We start from the raw sequence: 17,023 nt of genomic DNA, 5'->3' as shown, positions 1-17,023 counted from the left end.
TTTGAGAGACTCATCAGACCTCCATGATGTTACATGGCCCATAGTTCTGCTCACCTACTCTAAGACTGCTTCAGGATCTTTTTGTACAGCCTGTTTTCTGGCAGGAAAATAGTATATAGGGGGGCAGACTAGGACAATTTTAAACATATGTATTTTGAATGCAGTAAAATAATAGAAAAAACAGGGAAACACGGGTATTGACCCACAGAATAAAGAGGTTGCTCCAGCCTCTGTCAACATCTGTGTCTGCCAATTTTCTGTTATGGATCTTCAGTAAAGGCCAATTTTTGCCGGTGATATGGTGAGTGCCACTGTGGTGACCCACGGGTGTATGGCGGGAGCAAGGGTGTAGCTGTGTGAGTGGTGGGATCAGATGGTATTAACCCCCAGGGACAAGATGTTGTTAACCCCTAGTGTTCGTGACGCCAGTGTGGTTTTAGAGTTCTGGAACACCACACGCCCGGTTTCTCCACTATTCCAGTTACCAGTAGTGAAATGAGAGTCCACAACCAGTTATGGTCAAATGGAGGCTTTACTGAGTATAAGACAGATGGAATTATCTTCACAGCTAATGCCAAATTTCCCAGAGAGGTGGCCAGGACCCAGAAGGACCTCACAGCTTGCTGGACCAATATACTTGTAATTAACTTGACTCGAGATTGGACTTGACTCAACTATATGCAGGACTTGACTAGTTTCAGTGAGAGCAGACATATACTTGAGACTTACTGGAATGACTGTAGCTTTAGGGGTCTTCCAGATGCTGATCATTTGCACTGAGATCTCTGTATTGGCTGGTTCTCAGTAAAGGAAGAGAGTGAATTGTAATGGCCACCCCTTTATATAGTGGTTGCAGATCAAGACATTACTGCTAGCTGACACCGGGAGCTTAGACCTCTCGCTGCGACTCCGGCTGCCACACGCCCCTACTCTGCTGTGACCCCTGCCTGCGCCTGATGAAATTAGGCCTCTGCCACTCCACTGTGCATGTCCTGGCACTACTTTGCCTGACATACTTATTGCATATATCAGGGGAGTACAATACGCTTCACTACACTTAAAACAGTATTTGTCTAGAACAGCAGCAGGTGTGTACTATTGGCTGTCCTTTCACAGTATATAGGCCATTGACAGATTAACAGGTACAAAATAGTACACTACTTAGATGTAGGTATGTGGTATGCACTTATGAGGGCAGAAAAATGCGGTACGGTACACTTAAAAAATAATCTGAGTACAACACAAGCCGGTGATTACTTTTGCCTGGACTTTCACAGTAGCCCCACAACAGATTAGCAGGTAACAAATAGTACACTACTTAGAGATGTAGGTGTGTGGTATGCATTTAGGAGGGCAGAAAAATGTGCTACAGTATGCTTAACCCGTTAAGGACCCTTGACGTACGCGTACGTCATGATACCCTGGCACCGGGCGGGGATCGGACCGGGATGCCTGCTGAAATCATTCAGCAGGCATCCCGTGCAAACGCCCAGGGGGGGTCATCAGACCCCCCCATGTCGGCGATTGCGGCAAATTGCAAGTGAATTCACACTTGCGATTTGCGCAATTACGGGTCATTACGGGTCTATAGTGACCCAGTGACCCGGAATATAAGGGGGATCGCGGTTGTCTAAGACACCCACGATCCCCCTGAAAGGCATAGGAGTGATGTGGCAGGGGTGCCACCCCTCCTATCCCTGCTATTGGTGGTCTAGAAGCGACCACCAATAGCAGATCGGGGGCGGGGGGGTTAGCTTTTGTTTTCCCCGTCCTGCCCACCCACAATAGGAGGGGCAGGACGGGGAAACGACGGGGACCGGCCCTCGAAGATCCACTTACCAATCCGGGCGGGCGACGGAGGCTGCGGGCGACGGAGATCGACGGGCAGTGATGACGTGCGGCTGGATCCAACGGAAGACGGTGAGTTGCCTAGCAACATCTGGAGGGTACAGTTTGAGACCATTATACAGTGGTCTCTAACTGTAGCCCTCCAGATGTTGCAAAACTACTACTCTCAGCATGCCCAGACAGCTGTTTGGGCATGCTGGGAGTTGTAGTTTTGCAACAGCTGGAGGGCTACAGTTTGAGACCACTATGTAGTGGTCCCTAAACTGTAGCCCTCCAGATCTTGCAAAACTACAACTCCTAGCATGCCCAAACAACTGTTTGCTGTCAGGGCATACTGGAATTTGTAGTTTTGCAACAGCTGGAGGACCACAGTTTGGAGATCACCTTGCAGTGTTCTCTAAAACTGTAGCCCTCCAGATGTTGCAAAACTGCAAATCCCAGCATGTCCAAACAGCAAACTGCTGTCTCAGCATGCTGGGAGTTGTAGTTGCGTCCCTCCAGCTATTGCATAACTACATCTCCCAGCATGCCCTTCGGTGATCAGTACATGCTGGGAGTTGTAGTTTTGCAACAGCTGGAGGCACATTGGTTGGAAAATACTGAGTTAGGTAACAGAACCTAACTGAAGGTTTTCCAACCAGTGTGTCTCCAGCTGTTGCAAAAGTACAACTCCCAGCATGCACGGTCTGTCAGTACATGCTGGGAGTTGTAGTTTTGAAACAGCTGGAGGTTTGCTCCCCCATGTGAACGTACAGGGTACATTCACACGGGCAGGCTTACAGTAAGTTTCCTGCTTCAAGTTTGGGCTGAGGCAAATTTTTCACCGCAGCGCAAACTCCTAGCGGGAAACTCACCGTAACACGCCAGTGCGAATGTACCCTAAAAACACTACACTACACTAACACATAATAAAGAGTAAAACACTACATATACCCCCCTTATACTGTCCCCCCAATAAAAATGAAAAACGTATTGTATGGCAGTGTTTCCAAAATGGAGCCTCCAGCTGTTGCAAAACAACAACTCCCAGCATTTCCAGACAGCCACTGACTGTCCAGGCATGCTGGGAATTTAGCAACAGCTGGAGGCACCCTGTTTGGGAATCACTGGCGTAGAATACCCCTATGTCCACCCCTATGCGATCCCTAATTTAGTCCTCAAATGCGCATGAAGCTCTCTCACTTCGGAGCCCTGTCGTATTTCAAGAAAACAGTTTAGGGCCACATATGGGGTATCTCCGTACTTGGGAGAAATTGCACTACAAATTTTGAGGGTCTTTTTCTCCTTTTACTCCTTATGAAAAGGAAAAGTTGGGGTCTATACCAGCTTGTTAGTGTAAAAAAAGAAAAAAAATGTACACTAACATGCTGGTGTTGCCCCATACTTTTTATTTTCACAAGCATTAAAAGGAAAAAAAGACCCCCAAATTTTGTAACGCAATTTCTCCTGAGTACGGAAATACCCCATATTTGGGCGTAAAATGCTCTGTGGGCGCACAACAAGGCTCAGGAGTGAGAGCGCACTATGTACATTTGAGGCCTAAATTGGTGATTTGCACAGGGGTGGACGATTTTACAGCGGTTCTAACATAAACGCAAAAAAATAAATACCCACATGTGACCCCATTTTGGAAACTATACCCCTCACGTAATGTAATAAGGGGTACAGTGAGCATTTACGCCCCACAGGGGTCTGGCAGATTTTTGGAACAGTGGTCCGTGAAAATGAAAAATTCAGCCCACTGTTCCAAAGATCTGTCAAACGCCAGTGGGGTGTAAATACTCACTGCACCCCTTATTAAATTATGTGAGGGGTGTAGTTTCCAAAATAGGGTCACATGTGGGGGGGTCCACTGTTCTGGCACCACGGGGGGCTTTGTAAAGGCACATGGCCCCTGACTTCCATTCCAAACAATTTTTTCCCCAAAAGCTCAATGGCGCTCCTTCTCTTCTGAGCATTGTAGTTTGCCCGCAAAGCATTTTACGTCCTAACATGGGGTATTTCCATACTCAGAAGAGATGGGGTTACAAATTTTGGGGGTCATTTTGTCCTATTATCCCTTGTAAAAAATTTAAATTTGAGGGAAAACTAGCATTTTAGTGAAAAAAAAATAATTTTCACATCCAACTTTAACGAAAAGTCGTCAAACACCTGTGGGGTGTTAAGGCTCACTGGACCCCTTGTTACGTGCCTCGAGGGGTGTAGTTTCCAAAATAGTATGCCATGTGTTTTTTTTTCCGCTGTTCTGGCACCATAGGGGCTTCCGAAATGTGACATGCCCCCCAAAAACCATTTCAGAAAAACTCACTCTCCAAAATCCCACTGTCGCTCCTTCCCTTTTGAGCCCTCTACTGCGCCCGCCGAACTCTTGACATACACATATGAGGTATTTTCTTACTCGAGAGAAATTGGGTTACACATTTTAAGAAGATTTCTCTCCTTTTACCCCTTGTAAAAATTCAATAACTGGGTCTACAAGAACATGCGAGTGTAAAAAATGAAGATTTTGAATTTTCTCCTTCAATTTGCTGCTATTCCTGTGAAACACCTAAAGGGTTAACAAACCTTTTGAATGTCATTTTGAATACTTTAAGGGGTGCAGTTTTTATAATGGGGTCATTTGTGGGGTATTTCTAATAAGAAGGCCCTTCAAATCCACTTTAAAATAGAACTGGTCCCTGAAAAATTTAGATTTAGAAAATTTTGTGAAAAATTGGAAAATTTTAGAATTTTTCACCAAGAAATGATGCAAATATCGATAAAATTTTACTTCTAACATAAAGTATAATATGTCATGAAAAAACAATCTCGGAATCAGAATGAAAGGTAAAAACATCCCAGAGTTATTAATGTTTAAAGTGACAGTGGTCAGATGTGCAAAAAATGGCCGTGTCCTACAGTGAAAATTGGCTGGGTCCTTAAGGGGTTAAAAATTCTGTATTTTTGTAAAACACCAGCCGGTGATTACTTTTGCCTGGACTTTCACAGTATCTAGGCCCTTGAAACATTAACAGTTACATAATAGTACACTACATAGATGTATGTATGTGGTGTGCACTTATGAGGGAACAAAAATGCGGTACAGTATGCTTAAAAAAACGTATTTTAGTAAAACACCAGCCGGTGATTACTTTTGCCTGGACTTTCACAGTATCTAGGCCCTTGACAGATTATCAGGTACAAAATAGTACATTACTTAGATGTACGTATGTGGTATGCACTTATGAGGGCAGAAAAATGTGGTACAGTACGCTTTAAAAAAACTGTACTGACATGTGGATCCACCATTTTAGATGCCATGGAGCCAGGACCACAGTATTCGCGCAATAGAATTGTGTCCATATTCGCATTCGTTGCGAATCGAATATTTCATGAAATTCGTACCAAATTCGGGTTCGTCAGCTTCGATTCGCTCATCTCTACATAGTACTAATCAAATGTCGCAGTACTCATAAAGTGTGATGTTATAGTCATAGTAAAATGTCAGATATAGTACAGTGTCATAAAATGTTTTAGTCAGTCGGAAATGTATAGTCAGCTATGTCTGTTATATTCATAGTCACTAGTTGTGCATAGTCCATAGTCATACCTACTAAAGTATAAGTCATGTCGTTAGAGTCATAGGTATATTCATAAGATAATGAATCCTTATCTTAAGCAAGTCCTTCATATTCGTGTCATTAGCCTGGAACTGGATGTTGTATATAATGCTTCAGGACTGAATACGGCCGAGTGGCCACTTCGCTCCTCTCCCTAAGGGGACAGACGTCGAGGGCGACTTATATTGAGTAAGGGGTTTGTCGTGTCCCGGTACAGAACATGGTTTTGTACAGTTGCTATATCCCCTCAGGTAGAGTCCCTAAAGTCCACAGGGCTCTCCTGCAGGATCCCCCTAGGTCATTATTATGATTACTATTGTACATTAATTATGTACATTTATTATAAGTATTGTACAGTGATTATAAACTATGTGCAAAGGTTTATTAGGATGTTTAAACTGTATAGGACCTTCCTAAGGTCATGTGATAGTCATGTGATATGCTATCACCTGATACCCAGAGTTCCAGAGGCACAGGTAACCAGAGGCAACCAGCTACCAATCGGCTTTAGTCCAGCCCCCTGATATATAAGGGGCTGTAGTCTCCACACTAGCTCTCTTTCCCTTAATTCCTGGACAAGAAAGCAAGCACAAGTCCTGTACAAGTTCAGTTCAGCTAGGCCAAAGCCTACAAGTCTACAGCCACATCTAATTTCTAAGTCTTCTATGACTACAAGTCAAGTCTCTACTGTCCCTATCAAAGTCATAACAGTAGCACAGTGGCCTGCATCATCATTATTATCACTACAAGTCCAAGCAAGCCTGAGAAGTTCCCTGTGTCCTGGTCACCTCTGTGGAAGTTGGTCATTTGTAAAGACTGTTATACTGCCTTCTTCAGTAAAGTTCCAGTTGCATCAAAACCTTCTTTGGACTCTCATTTAATATATGTTGTTTTGGGTTGGTTGTCTGCGGTGCTCTACACCATACAACCACATCCTGGCATCACGAACACTAGGGGATAACATCTTGCCCCAGGGGTTAATACCATCAGGCCCCACCACCTACTCCGCTACACCCTGTGGTCCCGCCATACACCTGTGGTCTACCACACCACCAGGGACGTGCACAGACATTTTGAAGGGCAGGGGCTCAAGTTAAAAAAGAGGGCACTTTTCATAATTTAAAAAACGTCTGCCAGACTTAATGGGCAGATGTGCTGCGGCCAAGGGACACAGTGGACTCCCGCCGGGCCTCCTCGACATTCCTAGCCCCCATAAAGGTTGGTGTTTTTGAAAAATCGAGTCAAGAACAGTTTCTCTGAGGTCCGCCATGTGTATATACACTTTGGCTGTGCTACCAGTCTTATTTACAGAAAACATGTGACAGCTGCCCTATAATATACTGCATTATAGAGGAGATTTATACAAAACCTGTGCAGAGAAAGAGTGGTGCAGTCGCCCATAGCAACCAATCAAATCGTTTTGCAGAAGGATTTTCCTCTGCAAAGGTTTTAATAAATCTCCCCCTATATGCCCCACCTGAGCTCTATATGTCAGAACCCATCCCCAATCACCCATCCCCAATCACCCATCCCCAATCACCCATCCCCAATCACCCATCCCCAATCACCCATCCCCAATCACTCATCCCCAATCACCCATCCCCAATCACCCAGCACCCATCCCCAATCACCTAGCACCAATCACCCAGCACCCATCACCCAGCACCAATCACCCAGCACCAATCACCCATCACCAATCACCCAGCACCCATCCCCAATCACCCAGCACTCATCACCAATCACCCAGCACCCATCACCCAGCACCCATCACCCAGCACCAATCACCCAGCACCAATCACCCAGCACCCATCCCCAATCACCCAGCACCAATCACCCATCACCCAGCACCAATCACCCATCACCCATCCCCAATCCCCCAGCACCAATCACCAATCCCCCATCACCCATCCCCAATCACCCATCCCCCACCACCAATCACCCAGCACCAATCACCCAGCACCCATCCCCAATCACCTAGCACCAATCACCCATCACCCATCCCCAATCACCCATCCCCAATCACCCATCCCCAATCACCCAGCACCCAGCACCTATCACCCATCACTCAGCACCCATCACCCAGCACCCATCACCCATCCCCAATAACCCAGCACCCACCTTATGCAGGAATCTCCACACAGCTCTGGTTCTTACACTGAAGAGATGGACACAACACAAATATATGCTTACAGTCTACAATATACTAGAGTTGGCAAAAAAAAGAATTATAAATATACAAAGACGGCCGGGTATAGCACAGCATACAGGATGGAGGCAGGGAAGCTCCGCCTCCATTGATCACAAGACTGACTTCGCATACTAGCAATGTGGGGCAATACCTAGAAAATGGAAAGACCAATTTTTGTATACATGCACTGTAACCTAGTGTATTGGGTTTAGTGCGAGTAAACAGCCTGTCAGTTTCCCTTTAATTATATACCATACCCCCCCTTAATTCCCTATATACTGTGCCACCATTCATCTATTAATTCCCTATATACTGTGCCACCATTCATCTATTAATTCCATATATACTATGCCACCATTCATCTATTAATTCCCTATATACTGTGCCACCATTCATCTATTAATTCCCTATATACTGTGCCACCATTCATCTATTAATTCCCTATATACTGTGCCACCATTCATCTATTAATTCCCTATATACTGTGTCACCATTAATGAACTATATACTGTGCCACTATTCATCTATTAATTCCCTATATACTGTGCCACCATGCATCTATTAATTTCCTATATACTGTGTCACCATTAATGAACTATATACTGTGCCACTATTCATCTATTAATTCCCTATATACTGTGCCACCATTCATCTATTAATTCCCTATATACTGTGTCACCATTAATGAACTATATACTGTGCCACTATTCATCTATTAATTCCCTATATACTGTGCCACCATGCATCTATTAATTCCCTATATACTGTGTCACCATTAATGAACTATATACTGTGCCACTATTCATCTATTAATTCCCTATATACTGTGCCACCATTCATCTATTAATTCCCTATATACTGTGTCAACATTAATGAACTATATACTGTGCCACTATTCATCTATTAATTCCCTATATACTGTGCCACTATTAATTAACTATATACTGTGCCACTATTAATGAACTATATACTGTGCCACCATTCATCTATTAATTCCCTATATACTGTGCCACTATTAATTAATTATATACTGTGTCACTATTAATTCCCTATATACTGTGCCACCATTCATCTATTAATTCCCTATATACTGTGCCACCATTCATCTATTAATTCCCTATATACTGTGCCACCATTCATCTATTAATTCCCTATATACTGTGTCACCATTAATGAACTATATACTGTGCCACTATTCATCTATTAATCCCCTATATACTGTGCCACCATTCATCTATTAATTCCCTATATACTGTGTCACCATTAATGAACTATATACTGTGCCACTATTCATCTATTAATTCCCTATATACCGTGCCACCATTCATCTATTAATTCCCTATATACTGTGTCACCATTAATGAACTATATACTGTGCCACTATTCATCTATTAATTCCCTATATACTGTGCCACTATTAATTATATACTGTGCCACTATTAATTCCCTATATACTGTGCCACCATCCATCTATTAATTCCCTATATACTGTGCCACCATTCATCTATTAATTCCCTATATACTGTGCCACCATTCATCTATTAATTCCCTATATACTGTGCCACCATTCATCTATTAATTCCCTATATACTGTGCCACCATTCATCTATTAATTCCCTATATACTGTGCCACCATTCATCTATTAATTCCCTATATACTGTGCCACCATTCATCTATTAATACCCTATATACTGTGCCACCATTCATCTATTAATTCCCTATATACTGTGCCACCATTCATCTATTAATTCCCTATATACTGTGTCACCAATAATGAACTATATACTGTGCCACTATTCATCTATTAATTCCCTATATACTGTGCCACCATTCATCTATTAATTCCCTATATACTGTGTCACCATTAATGAACTATATACTGTGCCACTATTCATCTATTAATTCCCTATATACTGTGCCACCATTCATCTATTAATTCCCTATATACTGTGTCACCATTAATGAACTATATACTGTGCCACTATTCATCTATTAATTCCCTATATACTGTGCCACCATTCATCTATTAATTCCATATATACTATGCCACCATTCATCTATTAATTCCCTATATACTGTGCCACCATTCATCTATTAATTCCCTATATACTGTGCCACCATTCATCTATTAATTCCCTATATACTGTGCCACCATTCATCTATTAATTCCCTATATACTGTGTCACCATTAATGAACTATATACTGTGCCACTATTCATCTATTAATTCCCTATATACTGTGCCACCATGCATCTATTAATTCCCTATATACTGTGTCACCATTAATGAACTATATACTGTGCCACTATTCATCTATTAATTCCCTATATACTGTGCCACCATTCATCTATTAATTCCCTATATACTGTGTCACCATTAATGAACTATATACTGTGCCACTATTCATCTATTAATTCCCTATATACTGTGCCACCATGCATCTATTAATTCCCTATATACTGTGTCACCATTAATGAACTATATACTGTGCCACTATTCATCTATTAATTCCCTATATACTGTGCCACCATTCATCTATTAATTCCCTATATACTGTGTCACCATTAATGAACTATATACTGTGCCACTATTCATCTATTAATTCCCTATATACTGTGCCACTATTAATTAACTATATACTGTGCCACTATTAATGAACTATATACTGTGCCACCATTCATCTATTAATTCCCTATATACTGTGCCACTATTAATTAATTATATACTGTGTCACTATTAATTCCCTATATACTGTGCCACCATTCATCTATTAATTCCCTATATACTGTGCCACCATTCATCTATTAATTCCCTATATACTGTGCCACCATTCATCTATTAATTCCCTATATACTGTGTCACCATTAATGAACTATATACTGTGCCACTATTCATCTATTAATTCCCTATATACTGTGCCACCATTCATCTATTAATTCCCTATATACTGTGTCACCATTAATGAACTATATACTGTGCCACTATTCATCTATTAATTTCCTATATACCGTGCCACCATTCATCTATTAATTCCCTATATACTGTGTCACCATTAATGAACTGTTACGCCGAGCGCTCCGGGTCCCCGCTCCTCCCCGGAGCGCTCGCTTCACTCTCCCCGCTGCAGCGCTCCGGTCAGATCCACTGACCCGGGGCGCTGCGATTCCGCTGCCAGCCGGGATGCGATTCGCGATGCGGGTAGCGCCCGCTCGCGATGCGCACCCCGGCTCCCGTACCTGACTCGCTCTCCCTCGGTCCTGTCCCGGCGCGCGCGGCCCCGCTCCCTAGGGCGCGCGCGCGCCGGGTCTTTGCGATTTAAAGGGCCACTGCGCCGCTGATTGGCGCAGTGATTCCAATTAGTGTCTTCACCTGTGCACTTCCCTATATCACCTCACTTCCCCTGCACTTCCTTGCCGGATCTTGTTGCCATTGTGCCAGTGAAAGCGTTCCTTGTGTGTTCCTAGCCTGTGTTCCAGACCTCCTGCCGTTGCCCCTGACTACGATCCTTGCTGCCTGCCCCGACCTTCTGCTACGTCCGACCTTGCTTCTGTCTACTCCCTTGTACCGCGCCTATCTTCAGCAGCCAGAGAGGTTGAGCCGTTGCTAGTGGATACGACCTGGTCACTACCGCCGCAGCAAGACCATCCCGCTTTGCGGCGGGCTCTGGTGAAAACCAGTAGTGGCTTAGAACCGATCCACTAGCACGGTCCACGCCAATCCCTCTCTGGCACAGAGGATCCACTACCTGCCAGCCGGCATCGTGACAGTAGATCCGGCCATGGATCCCGCTGAAGTTCCTCTGCCAGTTGTCGCTGACCTTACCACGGTGGTCGCCCAGCAGTCACAACAGATAGCGCAACAAGGCCAACAGCTGTCTCAACTGACCGTTATGCTACAGCAGTTACTACCACAGCTTCAGCAGTCATCTCCTCCACCGGCTCCTGCACCTCCTCCGCAGCGAGTGGCCGCTCCTGGTCTACGCCTATCCTTGCCGGATAAATTTGATGGGGACTCTAAGTTTTGCCGTGGCTTTCTTTCCCAATGTTCCCTGCATCTGGAGATGATGTCGGACCTGTTTCCCACTGAAAGGTCTAAGGTGGCTTTCGTAGTCAGCCTTCTGTCTGGAAAAGCCCTGTCTTGGGCCACACCGCTCTGGGACCGCAATGACCCCGTCACTGCCTCTGTACACTCCTTCTCGGAAATCCGAAGTGTCTTTGAGGAACCTGCCCGAGCCTCTTCTGCTGAGACTGCCCTGTTGAACCTGGTCCAGGGTAATTCTTCCGTTGGCGAGTATGCCGTACAATTCCGTACTCTTGCTTCAGAATTATCCTGGAATAATGAGGCCCTCTGCGCGACCTTTAAAAAAGGCCTATCCAGCAACATTAAAGATGTTCTGGCCGCACGAGAAATTCCTGCTAATCTACATGAACTTATTCACCTAACCACTCGCATTGACATGCGTTTTTCCGAAAGGCGTCAGGAACTCCGCCAAGATATGGACTCTGTTCGCACGAGGCGTTTCTTCTCCTCGGCTCCTCTCTCCTCTGGTCCCCTGCAATCTGTTCCTGTGCCTCCCGCCGTGGAGGCTATGCAGGTCGACCGGTCTCGCCTGACACCTCAAGAGAGGACACGACGCCGTATGGAGAACCTCTGCCTGTACTGTGCTAGTACCGAACACTTCCTGAGGGATTGTCCTATCCGTCCTCCCCGCCTGGAAAGACGTACGCTGACTCCGCACAAAGGTGAGACAGTCCTTGATGTCTACTCTGCTTCTCCACGTCTTACTGTGCCTGTGCGGATGTCTGCCTCTGCCTTCTCCTTCTCTACTGTGGCCTTCTTGGACTCTGGATCTGCAGGAAATTTTATTTTGGCCTCTCTCGTCAACAAGTTCAACATCCCAGTGACCAGTCTCGCCAGACCCCTTTACATCAATTGTGTAAACAATGAAAGATTGGACTGTACCATACGTTTCCGCACGGAGCCCCTTCTTATGAGCATCGGATCTCATCACGAGAGGATTGAACTTTTGGTCCTCCCCAATTGCACCTCGGAAATTCTCCTTGGACTTCCCTGGCTTCAACTTCATTCCCCAACCCTGGATTGGTCCACTGGGGAGATCAAGAGTTGGGGGTCCTCTTGTTCCAAGAACTGTCTAAAACCGGTTCCCAGTAACCCTTGCCGTAACTCTGTGGTTCCTCCAGTAACCGGTCTCCCTAAGGCCTATATGGACTTCGCGGATGTTTTCTGCAAAAAACAAGCTTAGACTCTACCTCCTCACAGGCCTTATGATTGTCCTATCGACCTCCTCCCGGGCACTACTCCACCCCGGGGCAGAATTTATCCTCTCTCTGCCCCAGAGACTCTTGCCATGTCTGAATACGTCCAGGAGAATCTAAAAAAGGGCTTTATCCGTAAATCCTCCTCACCTGCCGGAGCCGGATTTTTCTTTGTGTCCAAAAAAGATGGCTCCCTACGTCCTTGCATTGACTACCGCGGTCTTAATAAAATCACGGTTAAGAACCGCTACCCCTTACCCCTCATCTCTGAACTCTTTGATCGCCTCCAAGGTGCCCACATCTTTACTAAATTGGACTTAAGAGGCGCCTATAACCTCATCCGCATCAGAGAGGGGGATGAGTGGAAAACGGCATTTAACACCAGAGATGGACACTTTGAGTATCTGGTCATGCCCTTTGGCCTGTGCAACGCCCCTGCCGTCTTCCAAGACTTTGTTAATTAAATTTTTCGTGATCTGTTATACTCCTGTGTTGTTGTATATCTGGACGATATCCTAATTTTTTCTGCCAATCTAGAAGAACACCGCCAGCATGTCCGTATGGTTCTTCAGAGACTTCGTGACAATCAACTCTATGCCAAAATTGAGAAATGTCTGTTTGAATGCCAATCTCTTCCTTTTCTAGGATATTTGGTCTCTGGCCAGGGACTACAGATGGATCCAGACAAACTCTCTGCCGTCTTAGATTGGCCACGCCCCTCCGGACTCCGTGCTATCCAACGCTTTTTGGGGTTCGCCAATTATTACAGGCAATTTATTCCACATTTTTCTACCGTTGTGGCTCCTATCGTGGCTTTAACCAAAAAAAATGCTGATCCCAAGTCTTGGCCTCCTCAAGCAGAAGACACCTTTAAACGACTCAAGTCTGCCTTTTCTTCGGCTCCCGTGCTCTCCAGACCTGACCCTTCCAAACCCTTCCTATTGGAGGTTGATGCCTCCTCAGTGGGAGCTGGAGCTGTTCTTCTACAAAAAAATTCTTCCGGGCATGCTGTCACTTGTGGTTTTTTCTCTAGGACCTTCTCTCCAGCGGAGAGGAACTACTCCATCGGGGATCGAGAGCTTCTAGCCATCAAATTAGCACTTGAGGAATGGAGGCATCTGCTGGAGGGATCAAGTTTTCCTGTTATTATCTACACCGACCACAAGAACCTCTCCTACCTCCAGTCTGCCCAACGGCTGAATCCTCGCCAGGCCCGGTGGTCTCTGTTCTTTGCCCGATTTAATTTTGAGATTCACTTTCGTCCTGCCGATAAGAACATTAGGGCCGATGCTCTCTCTCGTTCCTCGGATGCCTCAGAAGTTGAACTCTCTCCGCAACACATCATTCCACCTGACTGCCTGATCTCCACTTCTCCTGCCTCCATCAGGCAAACTCCTCCAGGAAAGACCTTTGTTTCTCCACGCCGACGCCTCGGAATCCTCAAATGGGGTCACTCCTCCCATCTCGCAGGTCATGCGGGCATCAAGAAATCTGTGCAACTCATCTCCCGCTTCTATTGGTGGCCGACTCTGGAGACGGATGTTGTGGACTTTGTGCGAGCCTGCACTATCTGTGCCCGGGATAAGACTCCTCGCCAGAAGCCCGCTGGTTTTCTTCATCCCCTGCCTGTCCCCGAACAGCCTTGGTCTCTGATTGGTATGGATTTTATTACTGATTTACCCCCTTCCCGTGGCAACACTGTTATTTGGGTGGTCGTTGATCGATTCTCCAAAATGGCACATTTCATCCCTCTTCCTGGTCTTCCTTCTGCGCCTCAGTTGGCTAAACAATTTTTTGTACACATTTTTCGTCTTCACGGGTTGCCTACGCAGATTGTCTCGGATAGAGGCGTCCAATTCGTGTCTAAATTCTGGAGGGCTCTCTGTAAACAACTCAAGATTAAATTAAATTTTTCTTCTGCATATCATCCCCAGTCCAATGGACAAGTAGAAAGAATTAACCAGATCTTGGGTGATTATTTGCGACATTTTGTTTCCTCCCGCCAGGATGACTGGGCAGATCTCCTTCCATGGGCCGAATTCTCGTATAACTTCAGGGTCTCTGAATCTTCCTCCAAATCCCCATTTTTCGTGGTGTACGGCCGTCACCCTCTTCCCCCCCTCCCTACCCCCTTGCCCTCTGGTCTGCCCGCTGTGGATGAAATTTCTCGTGACCTTTCCATCATATGGAGAGAGACCCAAAATTCTCTCTTACAGGCTTCATCACGCATGAAGAAGTTCGCGGATAAGAAAAGAAGAGCTCCTCCCGTTTTTTCCCCTGGAGACAAGGTATGGCTCTCCGCTAAATATGTCCGCTTCCGTGTCCCTAGCTACAAGTTGGGACCACGCTATCTTGGTCCTTTCAAAATTTTGTGTCAAATTAATCCTGTCTTTTATAAACTTCTTCTTCCTCCTTCTCTTCGTATCCCTAATGCCTTTCACGTCTCTCTTCTCAAACCACTCATCCTCAACCGTTTTTCTCCCAAATCTGTTCCTCCCACTCCTGTTTCCGGCTCCTCGGACATCTTCTCTGTCAAAGAGATCTTAGCTTCCAAAAAGGTCAGAGGGAAAACTTTTTTTTTAGTGGACTGGGAGGGTTGTGGTCCTGAAGAGAGATCCTGGGAACCTGAGGACAACATCCTAGACAAAAGTCTGCTCCTCAGGTTCTCAGGCTCTAAGAAGAGGGGGAGACCCAAGGGGGGGGGTACTGTTACGCCGAGCGCTCCGGGTCCCCGCTCCTCCCCGGAGCGCTCGCTTCACTCTCCCCGCTGCAGCGCTCCGGTCAGATCCACTGACCCGGGGCGCTGCGATTCCGCTGCCAGCCGGGATGCGATTCGCGATGCGGGTAGCGCCCGCTCGCGATGCGCACCCCGGCTCCCGTACCTGACTCGCTCTCCCTCGGTCCTGTCCCGGCGCGCGCGGCCCCGCTCCCTAGGGCGCGCGCGCGCCGGGTCTTTGCTATTTAAAGGGCCACTGCGCCGCTGATTGGCGCAGTGATTCCAATTAGTGTCTTCACCTGTGCACTTCCCTATATCACCTCACTTCCCCTGCACTTCCTTGCCGGATCTTGTTGCCATTGTGCCAGTGAAAGCGTTCCTTGTGTGTTCCTAGCCTGTGTTCCAGACCTCCTGCCGTTGCCCCTGACTACGATCCTTGCTGCCTGCCCCGACCTTCTGCTACGTCCGACCTTGCTTCTGTCTACTCCCTTGTACCGCGCCTATCTTCAGCAGCCAGAGAGGTTGAGCCGTTGCTAGTGGATACGACCTGGTCACTACCGCCGCAGCAAGACCATCCCGCTTTGCGGCGGGCTCTGGTGAAAACCAGTAGTGGCTTAGAACCGATCCACTAGCACGGTCCACGCCAATCCCTCTCTGGCACAGAGGATCCACTACCTGCCAGCCGGCATCGTGACATGAACTATATACTGTGCCACTATTCATCTATTAATTCCCTATATACTGTGCCACTATTAATTATATACTGTGCCACTATTAATTCCCTATATACTGTGCCACCATCCATCTATTAATTCCCTATATACTGTGCCACCATTCATCTATTAATTCCCTATATACTGTGCCACCATTCATCTATTAATTCCCTATATACTGTGCCACCATTCATCTATTAATTCCCTATATACTGTGCCACCATTCATCTATTAATTCCCTATATACTGTGCCACCATTCATCTATTAATACCCTATATACTGTGCCACCATTCATCTATTAATTCCCTATATACTGTGCCACCATTCATCTATTAATTCCCTATATACTGTGTCACCAATAATGAACTATATACTGTGCCACTATTCATCTATTAATTCCCTATATACTGTGCCACCATTCATCTATTAATTCCCTATATACTGTGTCACCATTAATGAACTATATACTGTGCCACTATTCATCTATTAATTCCCTATATACTGTGCCACCATTCATCTATTAATTCCCTATATACTGTGTCACCATTAATGAACTATATACTGTGCCACTATTCATCTATTAATTCCCTATATACTGTGCCACCATTCATCTATTAATTCCCTATATACTGTGTCACCATTAATGAACTATATACTGTGCCACTATTCATTTATTAATTC

The sequence above is a fragment of the Hyla sarda genome, chromosome 1 (genome assembly GCF_029499605.1).
Source record: "Hyla sarda isolate aHylSar1 chromosome 1, aHylSar1.hap1, whole genome shotgun sequence".
NCBI classification, from domain to species: Eukaryota; Metazoa; Chordata; class Amphibia; order Anura; family Hylidae; genus Hyla; species Hyla sarda.
Note: the sequence above shows the minus strand (reverse complement) of the source record.